This window comes from Hordeum vulgare, chromosome 7H, assembly GCF_904849725.1.
Source record: "Hordeum vulgare subsp. vulgare chromosome 7H, MorexV3_pseudomolecules_assembly, whole genome shotgun sequence".
In the NCBI taxonomy this organism is placed as follows: domain Eukaryota; kingdom Viridiplantae; phylum Streptophyta; class Magnoliopsida; order Poales; family Poaceae; genus Hordeum; species Hordeum vulgare.
This window is the reverse complement of record NC_058524.1, coordinates 474755517-474771922: the sequence shown is the minus strand read 5'-3', so window position 1 is coordinate 474771922 and position 16406 is coordinate 474755517.

The following is a 16406-nucleotide window of genomic DNA, read 5'->3' as shown; positions in this document are numbered from 1 at the left end:
CGAATCGACGGCAATAGCTGGCGAGTCCGAGAAAACTTCTGACTTGCTTGACATTCTTCGGGGGAGTCCAGTCAAGAATAGCTTGAATTCGTTCGGGGTTGACCGCAATACCATCCTTGGAAATCACATGACCAAGGTAAGTCACTTCGTCTAGCCAAAACTCACATTTGGAAAACTTCGCATAGAGTTTATGCTCCCGAAGCTTATCCAGTACAAGACGAAGATGTTCAGCATGCTCTTCTTTGTTCTTCGAAAACACCAGAATATCATCCAGATATACCACGACAAATTTATCGAGGTAGTCCATGAATATATAATTCATCAATCGCGAGAAGGTTGCCGGTGCATTGGTTAAGCCGAAGGACATGACGGTGTACTCGTATGATCCATATCGAGTAACAAAGGCGGTCTTTGGAATATCCTCCTTGCGAACACGGATCTGGTGGTATCCCAATCTCAAGTCGAGCTTAGAGAAAACGGTGGAACCAGCAAGTTGATCATACAAATCATTTATCCGAGGGAGAGGATATTTGTTTTGAATAGTGGCCTGGTTGATAGGACGATAGTCTTGAACCAATCGATTTGTCCCATCCTTCTTCTTAACAAAGAGAGAAGGTGCTCCCCAAGCAGAGGAACTCGGACGGATGAAACCCAGACGGAGCGAGTTGTCAATTTCTTGCTTAAGTTCAAGGAGTTCATGTGGTGGCATTTTATACGGACGCTTGGCAATAGGAGTGGTACCGGGTACCAAGTCAATGACAAACTCGACAGCTCGAGCAGGGGGAATCCCCGGAAGTTCTTCTGGAAAGACATCTTGGAACTCTCGGACCACTGGTATGTTTTCAATCCCTTCAAGAGGCGACGCATTTAATGCATTCAAGGCATACATCCGTGCCTCAGCATTACGGACGAGATGAGCATGGTAGCTTACTAGTTCATCTGAAGGGTGTAGGAGGTGGACGGTTTTGGTGGCACAAACGATCGATGCCGTATGAGCTTTCAACCAGTCCATCCCCAATATGAGATCAATGTTGGATGACTTTAGTAGGATGGGGTTGGCAAGGAATTCTAATCCTTCAATTTCAACTGGAACATGGGGGCAAACCACAGAGGTTCGGCATTCGCCCCCAGGGGTGTTTACCACTATCGGGATGTTCATCTCTTCGCTCCTAATGTCATGCATGTATGCAAAATTTTCCGACATAAAGGAATGCGATGCTCCTGTATCAAACAATACAGAAGCAGGTACTGAGTTAACGAGAAGTGTACCCATCACGGTAGCAGGCTGGTCTTGAGCTTGACCCATATCAATGTTGTTGGCCTGACCACGAACATAAGCAGGCTTAGTGTTGAAGTTGCGGTTCTGGTTGTTGCCACGGCCAGTTGCGGGAAGTGCCAGCTGATTCTGATTCTGCCTGCAGTCTCTAGCACGGTGACCTGGACGGCCACACTTGAAGCACAGCCCGTCCTCAGGACGGGATGGAGGAACTCGAGGTGGTGGAGCTGGAAGCCTCGGCTGCCTAGGTGGTGGAGGAGGCAGGCGAGGTGCAGCATAGGACGGCCTCGGAGTAGGAGCAGGTGCATGGTACATGTTGTTGGGAATCCAGATCTTCCGCTTCTGTGCAGATGAGCCCGAAGATGAGCCCATGTCACGGTTGCGCTTGCTGCTATCTTTGTATTCCTGCAGACCAGTCTCAACCTGAATAGCCTTGTTCACGAGGGTGGCGAAATCAGCATAGTCCTGAACGAGGAGTGTCAGCTTGATATCAGGGTGGAGGCCTTCACGGAACTTCTCCTGCCTGCGTGCATCAGTCGCAATGTCTTCTTCAGCATAGCGAGATAATTCCAGAAATTCCCGCTGATAAGCATCCACAGTCTTGTTGCCCTGGACCAAGTTGCGGAACTCACGCTTCTTCCGGTCCATGATTCCCTGGGGAATGTATCGAGCACGGAAAGCAGCCTTGAACTCTGCCCAAGTGATGATAGCTCCAACGGGCTGAGAGCGCCTGTGGCTGTCCCACCATTGAGCAGCGGGACCCTTCAGAAAGTATGCGGCAAAGTTGACATAGCTTGCCAGGGGCACATTGGCAGACTCTAGCTCATAAGAAATGTCACGGAGCCAGTCATCAGCATCAAGAGGCTGAGTTGAGCTGCGGTAGATCGCAGGGTTGAGACGGCAGAAGTCTTGCAGTGTCACGCCTTGTGGTTGGTTCATGTTCGGCCTTTGGAACTGATCCATGAGCCCTTGCATAAACTGGCGGTTCAGCTCAAACTGTTGGATCATCCCCGCCATATACTCAGGAGGCGGGGGTGGTGCATCGTTGGCACGGCCACGCGGGCGGCCAGTTGGTCTAACCATCCTGTTAAATATTTAGCAGGGGTAGTTTAGCTTAAAGTAATTGAAAGGCATCGCACGCATTCATGAAGTAACCAAGCATAACGAAAGAGAAATGCGATAGATACTCCATAGTAGTTGAGTTCGACATACAGACCCATACATAAGTTCGATTACAGACTAACGATTAAAAACTCGAAATTTGGCGATAGCCCGGACGCATTTGACGATACCCTGGACTCACTAGGAGGCGCGCAGGCACGCGGTGTAAGAGTACCACAACGAGATGTAGCGATAAGGCTACATCGACGTCGGAGAGGACGAACGAATCCTGGTAGCTGGCGGTGATAGAAGGTAGGGACAGGACCCTGTGTCCCGTTGTGACTCTGGTGACGGTACCGCATCCAGTCGAGGAGCTGAGGTCCAAGTGCAGGGGTTCTACCCCCAACATCAGTCCACTCGAGAGCTGATGGTAGCTCTGTCCTGCTCGGCTCGCGGATGCGCATAGGCGGAACCCTCGGACAGTGTGATGGCTGCAGCTCTGTCAACGCGTCGTAAAGACGAGCACGCGTAGCATACAACTCCACAGTCAGAGCTCGGAAAGCACGATCCATTGCCTCAGTGTACTGCACCAGAATCCGCGCATCGTAGCGACGCGTCACGTAGGGGGCGCAGACAGCGACGTAGGAACGGTCGCTGCGCTCCCGAACGTCAGAAGCGTAGGCAGTGAGATCAGACCCAGTCTCATCCCCAGCAGGAGCATGCGGGATGTATCTGAAAGGGCTCTCCTCCAGGTGAGGGTACGCTCCACGGAGTCGGGTGATGGCGATGTAGGCCGCATCGTGGACGGCCATCTCGACCGACACTCCAATACCACAGAACACGTGGCGCTCGAGGGTCTCACCGCCCCTCTGGTCGAAGATGCGAACCTCAGCCTGGTACTGGTACTGGTTGTACTCGCGGAAATCCTCGAACACAGTGTACTCGGGGTACCAGCGATATCCCAGCCTGGTCAGGAGATCGACCAAAATGGCCGGGAACCCAGTCGTCTCGGTGGCCTGTGTCAGGCGCACGTGCTGTCTTGCGGGACGCATCTGAAAATAAGATTGACAGATGTCAATGACAGTGTGTGTAATACATATTCAGGAGAAAAAGAGTAGATAGTCCAGCGCTCCGGATAGATGTGATTCGAGAACCTAATGTTAGAGTTAGTAAAATCTTTGACCCGAAAGAGAAGAGAAAGTAGAGCCGAGAGTATAGGAAAGGAGTAAAAGATACTAATACCACCCAATTGAGATGTGGGCCCGTAAGCCACAACATCAGTGTTAGTAAAGTTTTTCAAACACTAGACTCAACTTCGGCCAAGGAGTTGGAAAGGGGGCTACCTACAGGCAGTTGGCTCTGATACCAACTTGTGACGCCCTCGGCTTAATCGTACGCTAAACATACACGCAAATGCGTACGATCAAACCCAAGGACTCACGGGGAGATATCACAACACAACTCTAGACACAAATAAAATAACATCAGCTTCATATTACAAGCCAGGGGCCTCGAGGGCTAGAATACGAAAGCTCGATAAGCACACGAGTCAGCGGAAGCAACAAATATCTGAGTACAGACATAAAACATGGGGTGCCTTAGAGAAGGCTAGCACAAAAGATACAACGATCGAACGAGGCGAGGCCTCCTGCCTGGGAACCTCCTAACTACTCCTGATCATCAGCGGCCTCCACGTAGTAGTAGGCACCGTCGGGGTAGCAGTCGTCGGCGGCGGGGACCTCCATCTCCTGGGCTTCATCATCTGGTCGCAGCAAACGGATCAAGGGAACAAGGGGGGAGCAAAGCAGCGGTGAGTACTCATCCAAAGTACTCGCAAGTCTTACATCAGAACTATTCTAATTATGCATCAGTATCAAAGAAGGGGGGGGGTTATATGTGGACTGACTACAGCAATGCGAGAATAGAGGGAGAAGGCCTAGTCCTGTCGAAGACTAGCATCTTCAGGGTCTTGCAGCAATAGACGAGAGTAGAACACGGGTAAAACATTAATAGTCATATTGTTGCAGCAAAATTAAAGGGAGGTCACGCCTAAGGATCCTCCCTCGACTCCCTGCGAGGAAGCAATCCCAAGGCAAACTAATTCCAGTTAAGTAACAATTGTAGTTGTAAAAGATCGGGGCACAACTCCAAGTCGTCCTGTAACCGTGGACACGGCTATCCGAATAGTTAATTTTCATCCCTGCAGGGGTGCACCACATGTCCCGTCACGCTCGATAACACTCTGGCCGGACATACTTTTCTGGGTCCTGCCCGGCCTCGGAATATCGACACGTCGCAGCCCACCTAAGACTAATCAGAGAGGCCAGCCCGCCGGTCTAAATCCTAAGCACAAAGGGTTCATGGGCCCAGTTCCCCTTCACGCTCCTGCACGTGGCGTGGGCGGCCGACGTCAGTCCTAGCATCCCTTAATCACAAGCGCGATGCATCTCGGGACCACTCGGGCGCGCGCCGCTACATTGCTGGCATCTGAAAAGCTTCGGCTGATACCGCGACGTCGAGTACCCATAATTCTTCCCGCGTAGCCGGTTAGTGCGAAAAGGTCTCCGACCAACCCAGATCAAATACCCAAATCCATTAGCATTTTAATTAGGCCAACAACACAGTCTCGCGGGAATCCACCCGTTTTACAACTAAACACCAATGATCCCAGTAACATGGTCGAGTAACTGTGTGGTCGTAACATCGGGGGGGAATCCGAGGTATCACCCTCGTTGGATCCCGAACGATGTACCCGTCAAGGTGGGCTTAGAGGAATCACCCTCGGGGGTCCCACACTCGCGGGGTTGCACGACAGAGACGTCATCGGGAATGGTGAAAGAGGAATCACCCTCGATAACCACGACTGACTAACTATACTACAGAGATTTCATCAGGAGTACTTAGCGAGGTGTCACCCTCGGTACCCGACAGTATCCCTGTAGCGTCGTACAACGAAGGGGGGGTGAATGTGTTGTGTCGGGTCTGGCTCGTCGATCAGAGATCGAGATTTGAAAACAAGCGGGGCAACTGAACTACGGGGTCAGAGGGGATGACTGCTCCACCTATACTAAGCATATTAAAAGTACATGACTGAAAGTAGCAGTTCATCAAAAACAGGCTATGCATCAGATATAGGAGTTAACTACAACAGTAGCAAAATACTAATGCAAGCAGTAGGAAGAAAGACATAGGCGATATAGGAATGATCAAGGGGAATTTGCTTGCCTTGCTGCTCTGCGACAAAGGACTGATCGGCAGGGTCGTAGATGTACCCGGCAGCAGCGTCAGTCTCGGGGTCTACCGGTAAGAAGAGGGGGAAGAAACAATAAATAATAGCACCGATGCAACACAAAGCATGACATGGAAAGATGCAAGCTAGACATGAACTAACGCAGCAACATCCGTCATAGACGGGTCGGAAGAATATCTGACGATATTTTCCGGGTCTCGGGCTACTACCGGTTACACTGGAAACGATGGAAAAGTTCCATGTTTGCTATGCTAGGGACGCGTGACAGACGAACGGGCCGTGTATCCGGGTTCGTCTCGCTTTGCTGATCAACTTTCATGTTGAAAATATTTCGATCTGACTTACGGATTATTTAATATTAATTTTCAAAGTTTTATTAATTATTTAGGAATTAAAAACAGATTTAAAAGATTTAGTAAAATCCTATTATGACATCACCGCGATGTCATGCTGACATCACATTTGACTGGTCAACTGACCAGCGGGTCCCGAACGTCATAGGCACAAGTTTTTATTAAGATTAATTATTTATTAATCAGATTAATTCAACGAGGGACCCACGTGTCATACTCTAATTATGTTAATTAATTATTTTAACTAAATATCTATTTATTTATTTATTTTAAGAAGACATTATCTTTAAATTTTTATTTCAACTAACGCGTGGGGCCTCCCTGTCATAGACCCGGGTGCGATGGCCCTACCGGTAAGTGGCCTAAAGCTATTTTCTCATTTATTTTTATTAGATACCTAACCGTGCAAATACCGTATTCCTCTAAATATCCATATACGCAAATACATACATAATACGGGTATCGAATACATACATACATACATACATACGGCATCTAATACACCAATTGTTTTTATTTCTTTTTCTCTCAAAACACTCATCTCCCTCTCTCTGTTAACAGAGACACAACTTTCTCTAACACCACCTAGAAGAACCTAAACTTTAATCCCTCCTACCGGAGTCCACCGTCGACGGATCGAGGCCCCGTTTGCCGGAACGGAACCGGGGCGGCGAGGAGATCGACACGGTGGGAGGAGCCCGAGAAGGGGCTCACCGACGGTGACGTGACGGCCCGGTGAAGCCGGAGTTCGCACGTAGATGACGGTGGAGACGGGTGTGCCGGCGAGGAGGAGCCGGTGAGGAGGGCCCCCCGGAGATGGAGCCGCCGGCGGTGAGGGGCGGCCACCGTAGAGAGGGCCGCCGGAGAGGGACCTCCCGGAAGGGGCCGGCCGCCGAGATGGGGGGGCCGAGGTGGCCGGCGAGGTGGAGGCCGAGGCAACCGGGGCCCCCTGCCGGCGGGGTGGAGGGGGTGGCTCGCCGGCGGGAAGGAGGGGCTCGGCCGGCGGGGAGGAGGGGCTCGGCCGGCGGGGCGAGGGGAGGGGCCACCGGGGGAGGGAGGAGGCCGTGGGGGGAGGAGGCCGTGGAGAGGATGGAGGGAGGGGGCCGGCGGGGGAGAGGGCTGCCGGCGGGGAGGGGCTCGCCGGCGGGATGGAAGGAGCCGGCCAGGGAGGGGCGGATCTGAGGGGAAGGGGCGACGGGAGTTGGGAGAGGAGGGAGTCACGGGAGCAGAGAGGGGGGTCTGCGGGAGGGAGAGGGGGGTCGTGGGGAGGAGAGGGAGTGTCGGTGGGGTGGGGCCCTCGTGGGGGTGGGGGGGGCGAGAGGTGGGGAGTGGCGGCGCCCAGGGGGGGGGCTGACGAGGGAGGGAGGGTCTTGCGAGGGGGGTGGGCTAGGGTTCCAGCGGGGCTGGTGGGTGGCCTGGCCGGCTGGGCCACTAGGCCCAGTTGGGCCAGGTGGGGGGTTGGGTTGTTTGCCTTTTTTTTCATTTGTTTTTCTTGATTTGTTTTATTCTGTTTTCTCTTTTCCCTTTTCTTTTTATTAATCCTTTCTTTCAGTTTTCTTTTCTTTCTTTTATCATTTAATTTACTATTTGAAATTTTCTTTTGAAACACTTTCTCTTATTATATTTTCTTTTACAAATTATTATACGTACTTTTAATCCTATCTTTCATATACCTATTCTTTTAATATTCGTAATGAACTTATAAGGTACTTTTCTTTTGTTTTCAAATCTTTTAATCCGGACAGACGTGAATCAACGCGGGTCTGAGATGGGAATTCGATGACGTGGCATCGTTAGCGGTTGATCACTGTAGCTTAATTACAATAATCACTGTAGCAAAAGTCGAGGATGTCACAATTCTCCCCTACTAACAAGAATTCTCGTCCCGTGAATTAAGAGGTAGAGGGAAAGAGCCCGGGGTATTCATCACGAAGATGATCCTCGCGTTCCCAAGTGGCTTCATCTTCAGAGTGATTTGACCACTGCACCTTAAGGAACTTGGTGACCTTGCGACGAGTCTTACGTTCAGCTTGGTCGAGAATGCGGACCGGATGCTCTTTATAAGAGAGGTCTTGTTGTAGCTCAAGCATATCGTGATCCACTGCTCGAATAGGGTCCTTGAAGCAGCGACGGAGCTGAGAAACATGGAAGACATCGTGAACCTGAGAAAGGTTCGCCGGCAGTTCCAATCGATAAGCCACTCTCCCACGCCTTTCGAGAACAGTGAAAGGACCAATATAACGAGGAGCTAACTTGCCCTTGATTCCGAAACGGTGTGCACCTCTCATTGGTGTAACACGAAGATAAGCCTTTTCGCCAGGTTGATAGACCATATCTTGATGATGACGGTCATACTGACTTTTTTGACGAGACTGAGCAGCCTTCAGATTCTCATGAATAATGCGGACTTGATCTTCGGCATGTTGAATAATATTCGGGCCGAAGAGTGATCGTTCCCCAGTTTCTGACCAATTCAGAGGAGTTCGACACCTTCGCCCATACAATACTTCGAAAGGGGCCATCTTCAGACTAGCTTGATAGCTATTGTTGTAAGAGAACTCGGCATACGGAAGAGATTCCTCCCATTTCTTACCGAAAGAAATGACACAAGCTCGAAGCATGTCCTCGAGAATTTGATTGACTCGTTCAACTTGTCCCTGGGATTGAGGATGAAATGCAGTGCTGAAGGACAGATGAGTCCCCATAGCCTTCTGAAAACTTTCCCAGAATTTTGAAGTGAACAAGCTGCCACGGTCCGAACTGATTACCAACGGAATACCGTGAAGTGAAACAACTCTTGACATATAAAGATCTGCCAGCTGACTAGCATTAATCGTTTCTTTGACGGCCAGGAAATGTGCAACTTTGGACAGTCGATCAATGACGACAAGAATAGCATCATTACCTTTCTGAGACCTGGGAAAACCAGTGACGAAGTCCATTTCAACGTGGTCCCATTTCCACTCGGGAATAGAGATAGGTTGCAGAGTTCCAGCAGGCTTTTGGTGTTCTGCTTTGATACGCCGGCATATATCACATTCTGCCACATAGCGTGCAATGTCTTGTTTCATATTGGGCCACCAGAATCTTTGCCGGATGTCTTGGTACATCTTGGTACTACCCGGGTGAATAGACAATGGTGTGTCATGAGCTTCTTCCATCACCTTCCCAGTCATCCTGAGATTTTCCTTCTTATTTGGGACGAATAGGCGACCCTTGAAATACAAGGCGCCACCTTCATCGACAGTGAAAAAGGAGGGTTTACCCTTTGCAATATAGCTCTTAATCCTGTCGACATCATCGTCAAAGTTTTGTATATTCTTTATGGAGCTCACAAGATCTGGTTCAACCACTAGGTTACTGAGGGAACCCTGATTAACGACACGAAGGTTCATCTTTTGATACTCTTCAGGAGGGGGAACAAGGTAACCCTCAGGAACAATGTGGAGGTTCAGCTTACGGAATTCCTCTTGCAGACGATCGTGAACCTGATGAACCTGGAGGTGGTTGCAGTATGACTTGCGACTTAAGGCATCAGCCATTACATTAGCCTTGCCAGGGGTATATGATATACTACAGTCAAAATCTGCTATACGCTCCATCCATCTTTGTTGACGCAGGTTCAGCTCCGGTTGAGTGAACAAGTACTTCAGACTTTGATGGTCGGTGTAGATTTCACAGCGATTACCGACAAGGTATTGTCGCCATTCCTTCAATGCATGAATGACTGCGGCAAGCTCGAGATCATGAACTGGTTAGTTCTCTTCATGAGCACGCAGTTGACGTGAAGCATAAGCGATCACCTTGCGATCCTGCATTAGGACACAACCTATTCCTTGACGAGAAGCATCACAGTATATGACGAAATCCCTTTTCGTATCTGGAGGAGCAAGTACTGGAGCGGACATCAGTTTGTCCTTGAGTGCCTGGAAACTTTCCTGACATTTATCAGTCCATTCATACTTAACACCTTTGTGAAGCAGGTTGGTTAAGGGCTTCGCAATCTTGGAGAAGTTCTCGACGAATCGACGGCAATAGCTGGCGAGTCCGAGAAAACTTCTGACTTGCTTGACATTCTTCGGGGGAGTCCAGTCAAGAATAGCTTGAATTCGTTCGGGGTTTACCGCAATACCATCCTTGGAAATCACATGACCAAGGTAAGTCGCTTCGTCTAGCCAAAACTCACATTTGGAAAACTTCGCATAGAGTTTATGCTCCCGAAGCTTATCCAGTACAAGACGAAGATGTTCAGCATGCTCTTCTTTGTTCTTCGAAAACACCAGAATATCATCCAGATATACCACGACAAATTTGTCGAGGTAGTCCATGAATATATAATTCATCAATCGCGAGAAGGTTGCCGGTGCATTGGTTAAGCCGAAGGACATGACGGTGTACTCGTATGATCCATATCGAGTAACAAAGGCGGTCTTTGGAATATCCTCCTTGCGAACACGGATCTGGTGGTATCCCAATCTCAAGTCGAGCTTAGAGAAAACGGTGGAACCAGCAAGTTGATCATACAAATCATTTATCCGAGGGAGAGGATATTTGTTTTGAATAGTGGCCTGGTTGATAGGACGATAGTCTTGAACCAATCGATTTGTCCCATCCTTCTTCTTAACAAAGAGAGAAGGTGCTCCCCAAGCAGAGGAACTCGGACGGATGAAACCCAGACGGAGCGAGTTGTCAATTTCTTGCTTAAGTTCAAGGAGTTAATGTGGTGGCATTTTATAAGGACGCTTGGCAATAGGAGTGGTACCGGGTACCAAGTCAATGACAAACTCGACAGCTCGAGCAGGGGGAATCCCCAGAAGTTCTTCTGGAAAGACATCTTGGAACTCTCGGACCACTGGTATGTTTTCAATCCCTTCAAGAGGCGACGCATTTAATGCATTCAAGGCATACAGCCGTGCCTCAGCATTACGGACGAGATGAGCATGGTAGCTTACTAGTTCATCTGAAGGGTGTAGGAGGTGGACGGTTTTGGTGGCACAAACGATCGATGCCGTATGAGCTTTCAACCAGTCCATCCCCAATATGAGATCAATGTTGGATGACTTTAGTAGGATGGGGTTGGCAAGGAATTCTAATCCTTCAATTTCAACTGGAACATGGGGGCAAACCACAGAGGTTCGGCATTCGCCCCCAGGGGTGTTTACCACTATCGGGATGTTCATCTCTTCGCTCCTAATGTCATGCATGTATGCAAAATTTCCCGACATAAAGGAATGCGATGCTCCTGTATCAAACAATACAGAAGCAGGTACTGAGTTAACGAGAAGTGTACCCATCACGGTAGCAGGCTGGTCTTGAGCTTGACCCATATCAATGTTGTTGGCCTGACCACGAACATAAGCAGGCTTAGTGTTGAAGTTGCGGTTCTGGTTGTTGCCACGGCCAGTTGCGGGAAGTGCCAGCTGATTCTGATTCTGCCTGCAGTCTCTAGCACGGTGACCTGGACGGCCACACTTGAAGCACAGCCCGTCCTCAGGACGGGATGGAGGAACTCGAGGTGGTGGAGCTGGAAGCCTCGGCTGCCTAGGTGGTGGAGGAGGCAGGCGAGGTGCAGCATAGGACGGCCTCGGAGTAGGAGCAGGTGCATGGTACATGTTGTTGGGAATCCAGATCTTCCGCTTCTGTGCAGATGAGCCCGAAGATGAGCCCATGTCACGGTTGCGCTTGCTGCTATCTTTGTATTCCTGCAGACCAGTCTCAACCTGAATAGCCTTGTTCACGAGGGTGGCGAAATCAGCATAGTCCTGAACGAGGAGTGTCAGCTTGATATCAGGGTGGAGGCCTTCACGGAACTTCTCCTGCCTGCGTGCATCAGTCGCAATGTCTTCTTCAGCATAGCGAGATAATTCCAGAAATTCCCGCTGATAAGCATCCACAGTCTTGTTGCCCTGGACCAAGTTGCGGAACTCACGCTTCTTCCGGTCCATGATTCCCTGGGGAATGTATCGAGCACGGAAAGCAGCCTTGAACTCTGCCCAAGTGATGATAGCTCCAACGGGCTGAGAGCGCCTGTGGCTGTCCCACCATTGAGCAGCGGGACCCTTCAGAAAGTATGCGGCAAAGTTGACATAGCTTGCCAGGGGCACATTGGCAGACTCTAGCTCATAAGAAATGTCACGGAGCCAGTCATCAGCATCAAGAGGCTGAGTTGAGCTGCGGTAGATCGCAGGGTTGAGACGGCAGAAGTCTTGCAGTGTCACGCCTTGTGGTTGGTTCATGTTCGGCCTTTGGAACTGATCCATGAGCCCTTGCATAAACTGGCGGTTCAGCTCAAACTGTTGGATCATCCCCGCCATATACTCAGGAGGCGGGGGTGGTGCATCGTTGGCACGGCCACGCGGGCGGCCAGTTGGTCTAACCATCCTGTTAAATATTTAGCAGGGGTAGTTTAGCTTAAAGTAATTGAAAGGCATCGCACGCATTCATGAAGTAACCAAGCATAACGAAAGAGAAATGCGATAGATACTCCATAGTAGTTGAGTTCGACATACAGACCCATACATAAGTTCGATTACAGACTAACGATTAAAAACTCGAAATTTGGCGATAGCCCGGACGCATTTGACGATACCCTGGACTCACTAGGAGGCGCGCAGGCACGCGGTGTAAGAGTACCACAACGAGATGTAGCGATAAGGCTACATCGACGTCGGAGAGGACGAACGAATCCTGGTAGCTGGCGGTGATAGAAGGTAGGGACAGGACCCTGTGTCCCGTTGTGACTCTGGTGACGGTACCGCATCCAGTCGAGGAGCTGAGGTCCAAGTGCAGGGGTTCTACCCCCAACATCAGTCCACTCGAGAGCTGATGGTAGCTCTGTCCTGCTCGGCTCGCGGATGCGCATAGGCGGAACCCTCGGACAGTGTGATGGCTGCAGCTCTGTCAACGCGTCGTAAAGACGAGCACGCGTAGCATACAACTCCACAGTCAGAGCTCGGAAAGCACGATCCATTGCCTCAGTGTACTGCACCAGAATCCGCGCATCGTAGCGACGCGTCACGTAGGGGGCGCAGACAGCGACGTAGGAACGGTCGCTGCGCTCCCGAACGTCAGAAGCGTAGGCAGTGAGATCAGACCCAGTCTCATCCCCAGCAGGAGCATGCGGGATGTATCTGAAAGGGCTCTCCTCCAGGTGAGGGTACGCTCCACGGAGTCGGGTGATGGCGATGTAGGCCGCATCGTGGACGACCATCTCGACCGACACTCCAATACCACAGAACACGTGGCGCTCGAGGGTCTCACCGCCCCTCTGGTCGAAGATGCGAACCTCAGCCTGGTACTGGTACTGGTTGTACTCGCGGAAATCCTCGAACACAGTGTACTCGGGGTACCAGCGATATCCCAGCCTGGTCAGGAGATCGACCAAAATGGCCGGGAACCCAGTCGTCTCGGTGGCCTGTGTCAGGCGCACGTGCTGTCTTGTGGGACGCATCTGAAAATAAGATTGACAGATGTCAATGACAGTGTGTGTAATACATATTCAGGAGAAAAAGAGTAGATAGTCCAGCGCTCCGGATAGATGTGATTCGAGAACCTAATGTTAGAGTTAGTAAAATCTTTGACCCGAAAGAGAAGAGAAAGTAGAGCCCAGAGTATAGGAAAGGAGTAAAAGATACTAATACCACCCAATTGAGATGTGGGCCCGTAAGCCACAACATCAGTGTTAGTAAAGTTTTTCAAACACTAGACTCAACTTCGGCCAAGGAGTTGGAAAGGGGGCTACCTACAGGCAGTTGGCTCTGATACCAACTTGTGACGCCCTCGGCTTAATCGTACGCTAAACATACACGCAAATGCGTACGATCAAACCCAAGGACTCACGGGGAGATATCACAACACAACTCTAGACACAAATAAAATAACATCAGCTTCATATTACAAGCCAGGGGCCTCGAGGGCTAGAATACGAAAGCTCGATAAGCACACGAGTCAGCGGAAGCAACAAATATCTGAGTACAGACATAAAACATGGGGTGCCTTAGAGAAGGCTAGCACAAAAGATACAACGATCGAACGAGGCGAGGCCTCCTGCCTGGGAACCTCCTAACTACTCCTGATCATCAGCGGCCTCCACGTAGTAGTAGGCACCGTCGGGGTAGCAGTCGTCGGCGGCGGGGACCTCCATCTCCTGGGCTTCATCATCTGGTCGCAGCAAACGGATCAAGGGAACAAGGGGGGAGCAAAGCAGCGGTGAGTACTCATCCAAAGTACTCGCAAGTCTTACATCAGAACTATTCTAATTATGCATCAGTATCAAAGAAGGGGGGGGTTATATGTGGACTGACTACAGCAATGCGAGAATAGAGGGAGAAGGCCTAGTCCTGTCGAAGACTAGCATCTTCAGGGTCTTGCAGCAATAGACGAGAGTAGAACACGGGTAAAACATTAATAGTCATATTGTTGCAGCAAAATTAAAGGGAGGTCACGCCTAAGGATCCTCCCTCGACTCCCTGCAAGGAAGCAATCCCGAGGCAAACTAATTCCAGTTAAGTAACAATTGTAGTTGTAAAAGATCGGGGCACAACTCCAAGTCGTCCTGTAACCGTGGACATGGCTATCCGAATAGTTAATTTTCATCCCTGCAGGGGTGCACCACATGTCCCGTCACGCTCGATAACACTCTGGCCGGACATACTTTTCTGGGTCCTGCCCGGCCTCGGAATATCGACACGTCGCAGCCCACCTAAGACTAATCAGAGAGGCCAGCCCGCCGGTCTAAATCCTAAGCACAAAGGGTTCATGGGCCCAGTTCCCCTTCACGCTCCTGCACGTGGCGTGGGCGGCCGACGTCAGTCCTAGCATCCCTTAATCACAAGCGCGATGCATCTCGGGACCACTCGGGCGCGCGCCGCTACATTGCTGGCATCTGAAAAGCTTCGGCTGATACCGCGACGTCGAGTACCCATAATTCTTCCCGCGTAGCCGGTTAGTGCGAAAAGGTCTCCGACCAACCCAGATCAAATACCCAAATCCATTAGCATTTTAATTAGGCCAACAACACAGTCTCGCGGGAATCCACCCGTTTTACAACTAAACACCAATGATCCCAGTAACATGGTCGAGTAACTGTGTGGTCGTAACATCGGGGGGGAATCCGAGGTATCACCCTCGTTGGATCCCGAACGATGTACCCGTCAAGGTGGGCTTAGAGGAATCACCCTCGGGGGTCCCACACTCGCGGGGTTGCACGACAGAGACGTCATCGGGAATGGTGAAAGAGGAATCACCCTCGATAACCACGACTGACTAACTATACTACAGAGATTTCATCAGGAGTACTTAGCGAGGTGTCACCCTCGGTACCCGACAGTATCCCTGTAGCGTCGTACAACGAAGGGGGGGTGAATGTGTTGTGTCGGGTCTGGCTCGTCGATCAGAGATCGAGATTTGAAAACAAGCGGGGCAACTGAACTACGGGGTCAGAGGGGATGACTGCTCCACCTATACTAAGCATATTAAAAGTACATGACTGAAAGTAGCAGTTCATCAAAAACAGGCTATGCATCAGATATAGGAGCTAACTACAACAGTAGCAAAATACTAATGCAAGCAGTAGGAAGAAAGACATAGGCGATATAGGAATGATCAAGGGGAATTTGCTTGCCTTGCTGCTCTGCGGCAAAGGACTGATCGGCAGGGTCGTAGATGTACCCGGCAGCAGCGTCAGTCTCGGGGTCTACCGGTAAGAAGAGGGGGAAGAAACAATAAATAATAGCACCGATGCAACACAAAGCATGACATGGAAAGATGCAAGCTAGACATGAACTAACGCAGCAACATCCGTCATAGACGGGTCGGAAGAATATCTGACGATATTTTCCGGGTCTCGGGCTACTACCGGTTACACTGGAAACGATGGAAAAGTTCCATGTTTGCTATGCTAGGGACGCGTGACAGACGAACGGGCCGTGTATCCGGGTTCGTCTCGCTTTGCTGATCAACTTTCATGTTGAAAATATTTCGATCTGACTTACGGATTATTTAATATTAATTTTCAAAGTTTTATTAATTATTTAGGAATTAAAAACAGATTTAAAAGATTTAGTAAAATCCTATTATGACATCACCGCGATGTCATGCTGACATCACATTTGACTGGTCAACTGACCAGCGGGTCCCGAACGTCATAGGCACAAGTTTTTATTAAGATTAATTATTTATTAATCAGATTAATTCAACGAGGGACCCACGTGTCATACTCTAATTATGTTAATTAATTATTTTAACTAAATATCTATTTATTTATTTATTTTAAGAAGACATTATCTTTAAATTTTTATTTCAACTAACGCGTGGGGCCTCCCTGTCATAGACCCGGGTGCGATGGCCCTACCGGTAAGTGGCCTAAAGCTATTTTCTCATTTATTTTTATTAGATACCTAACCGTGCAAATACCGTATTCCTCTAA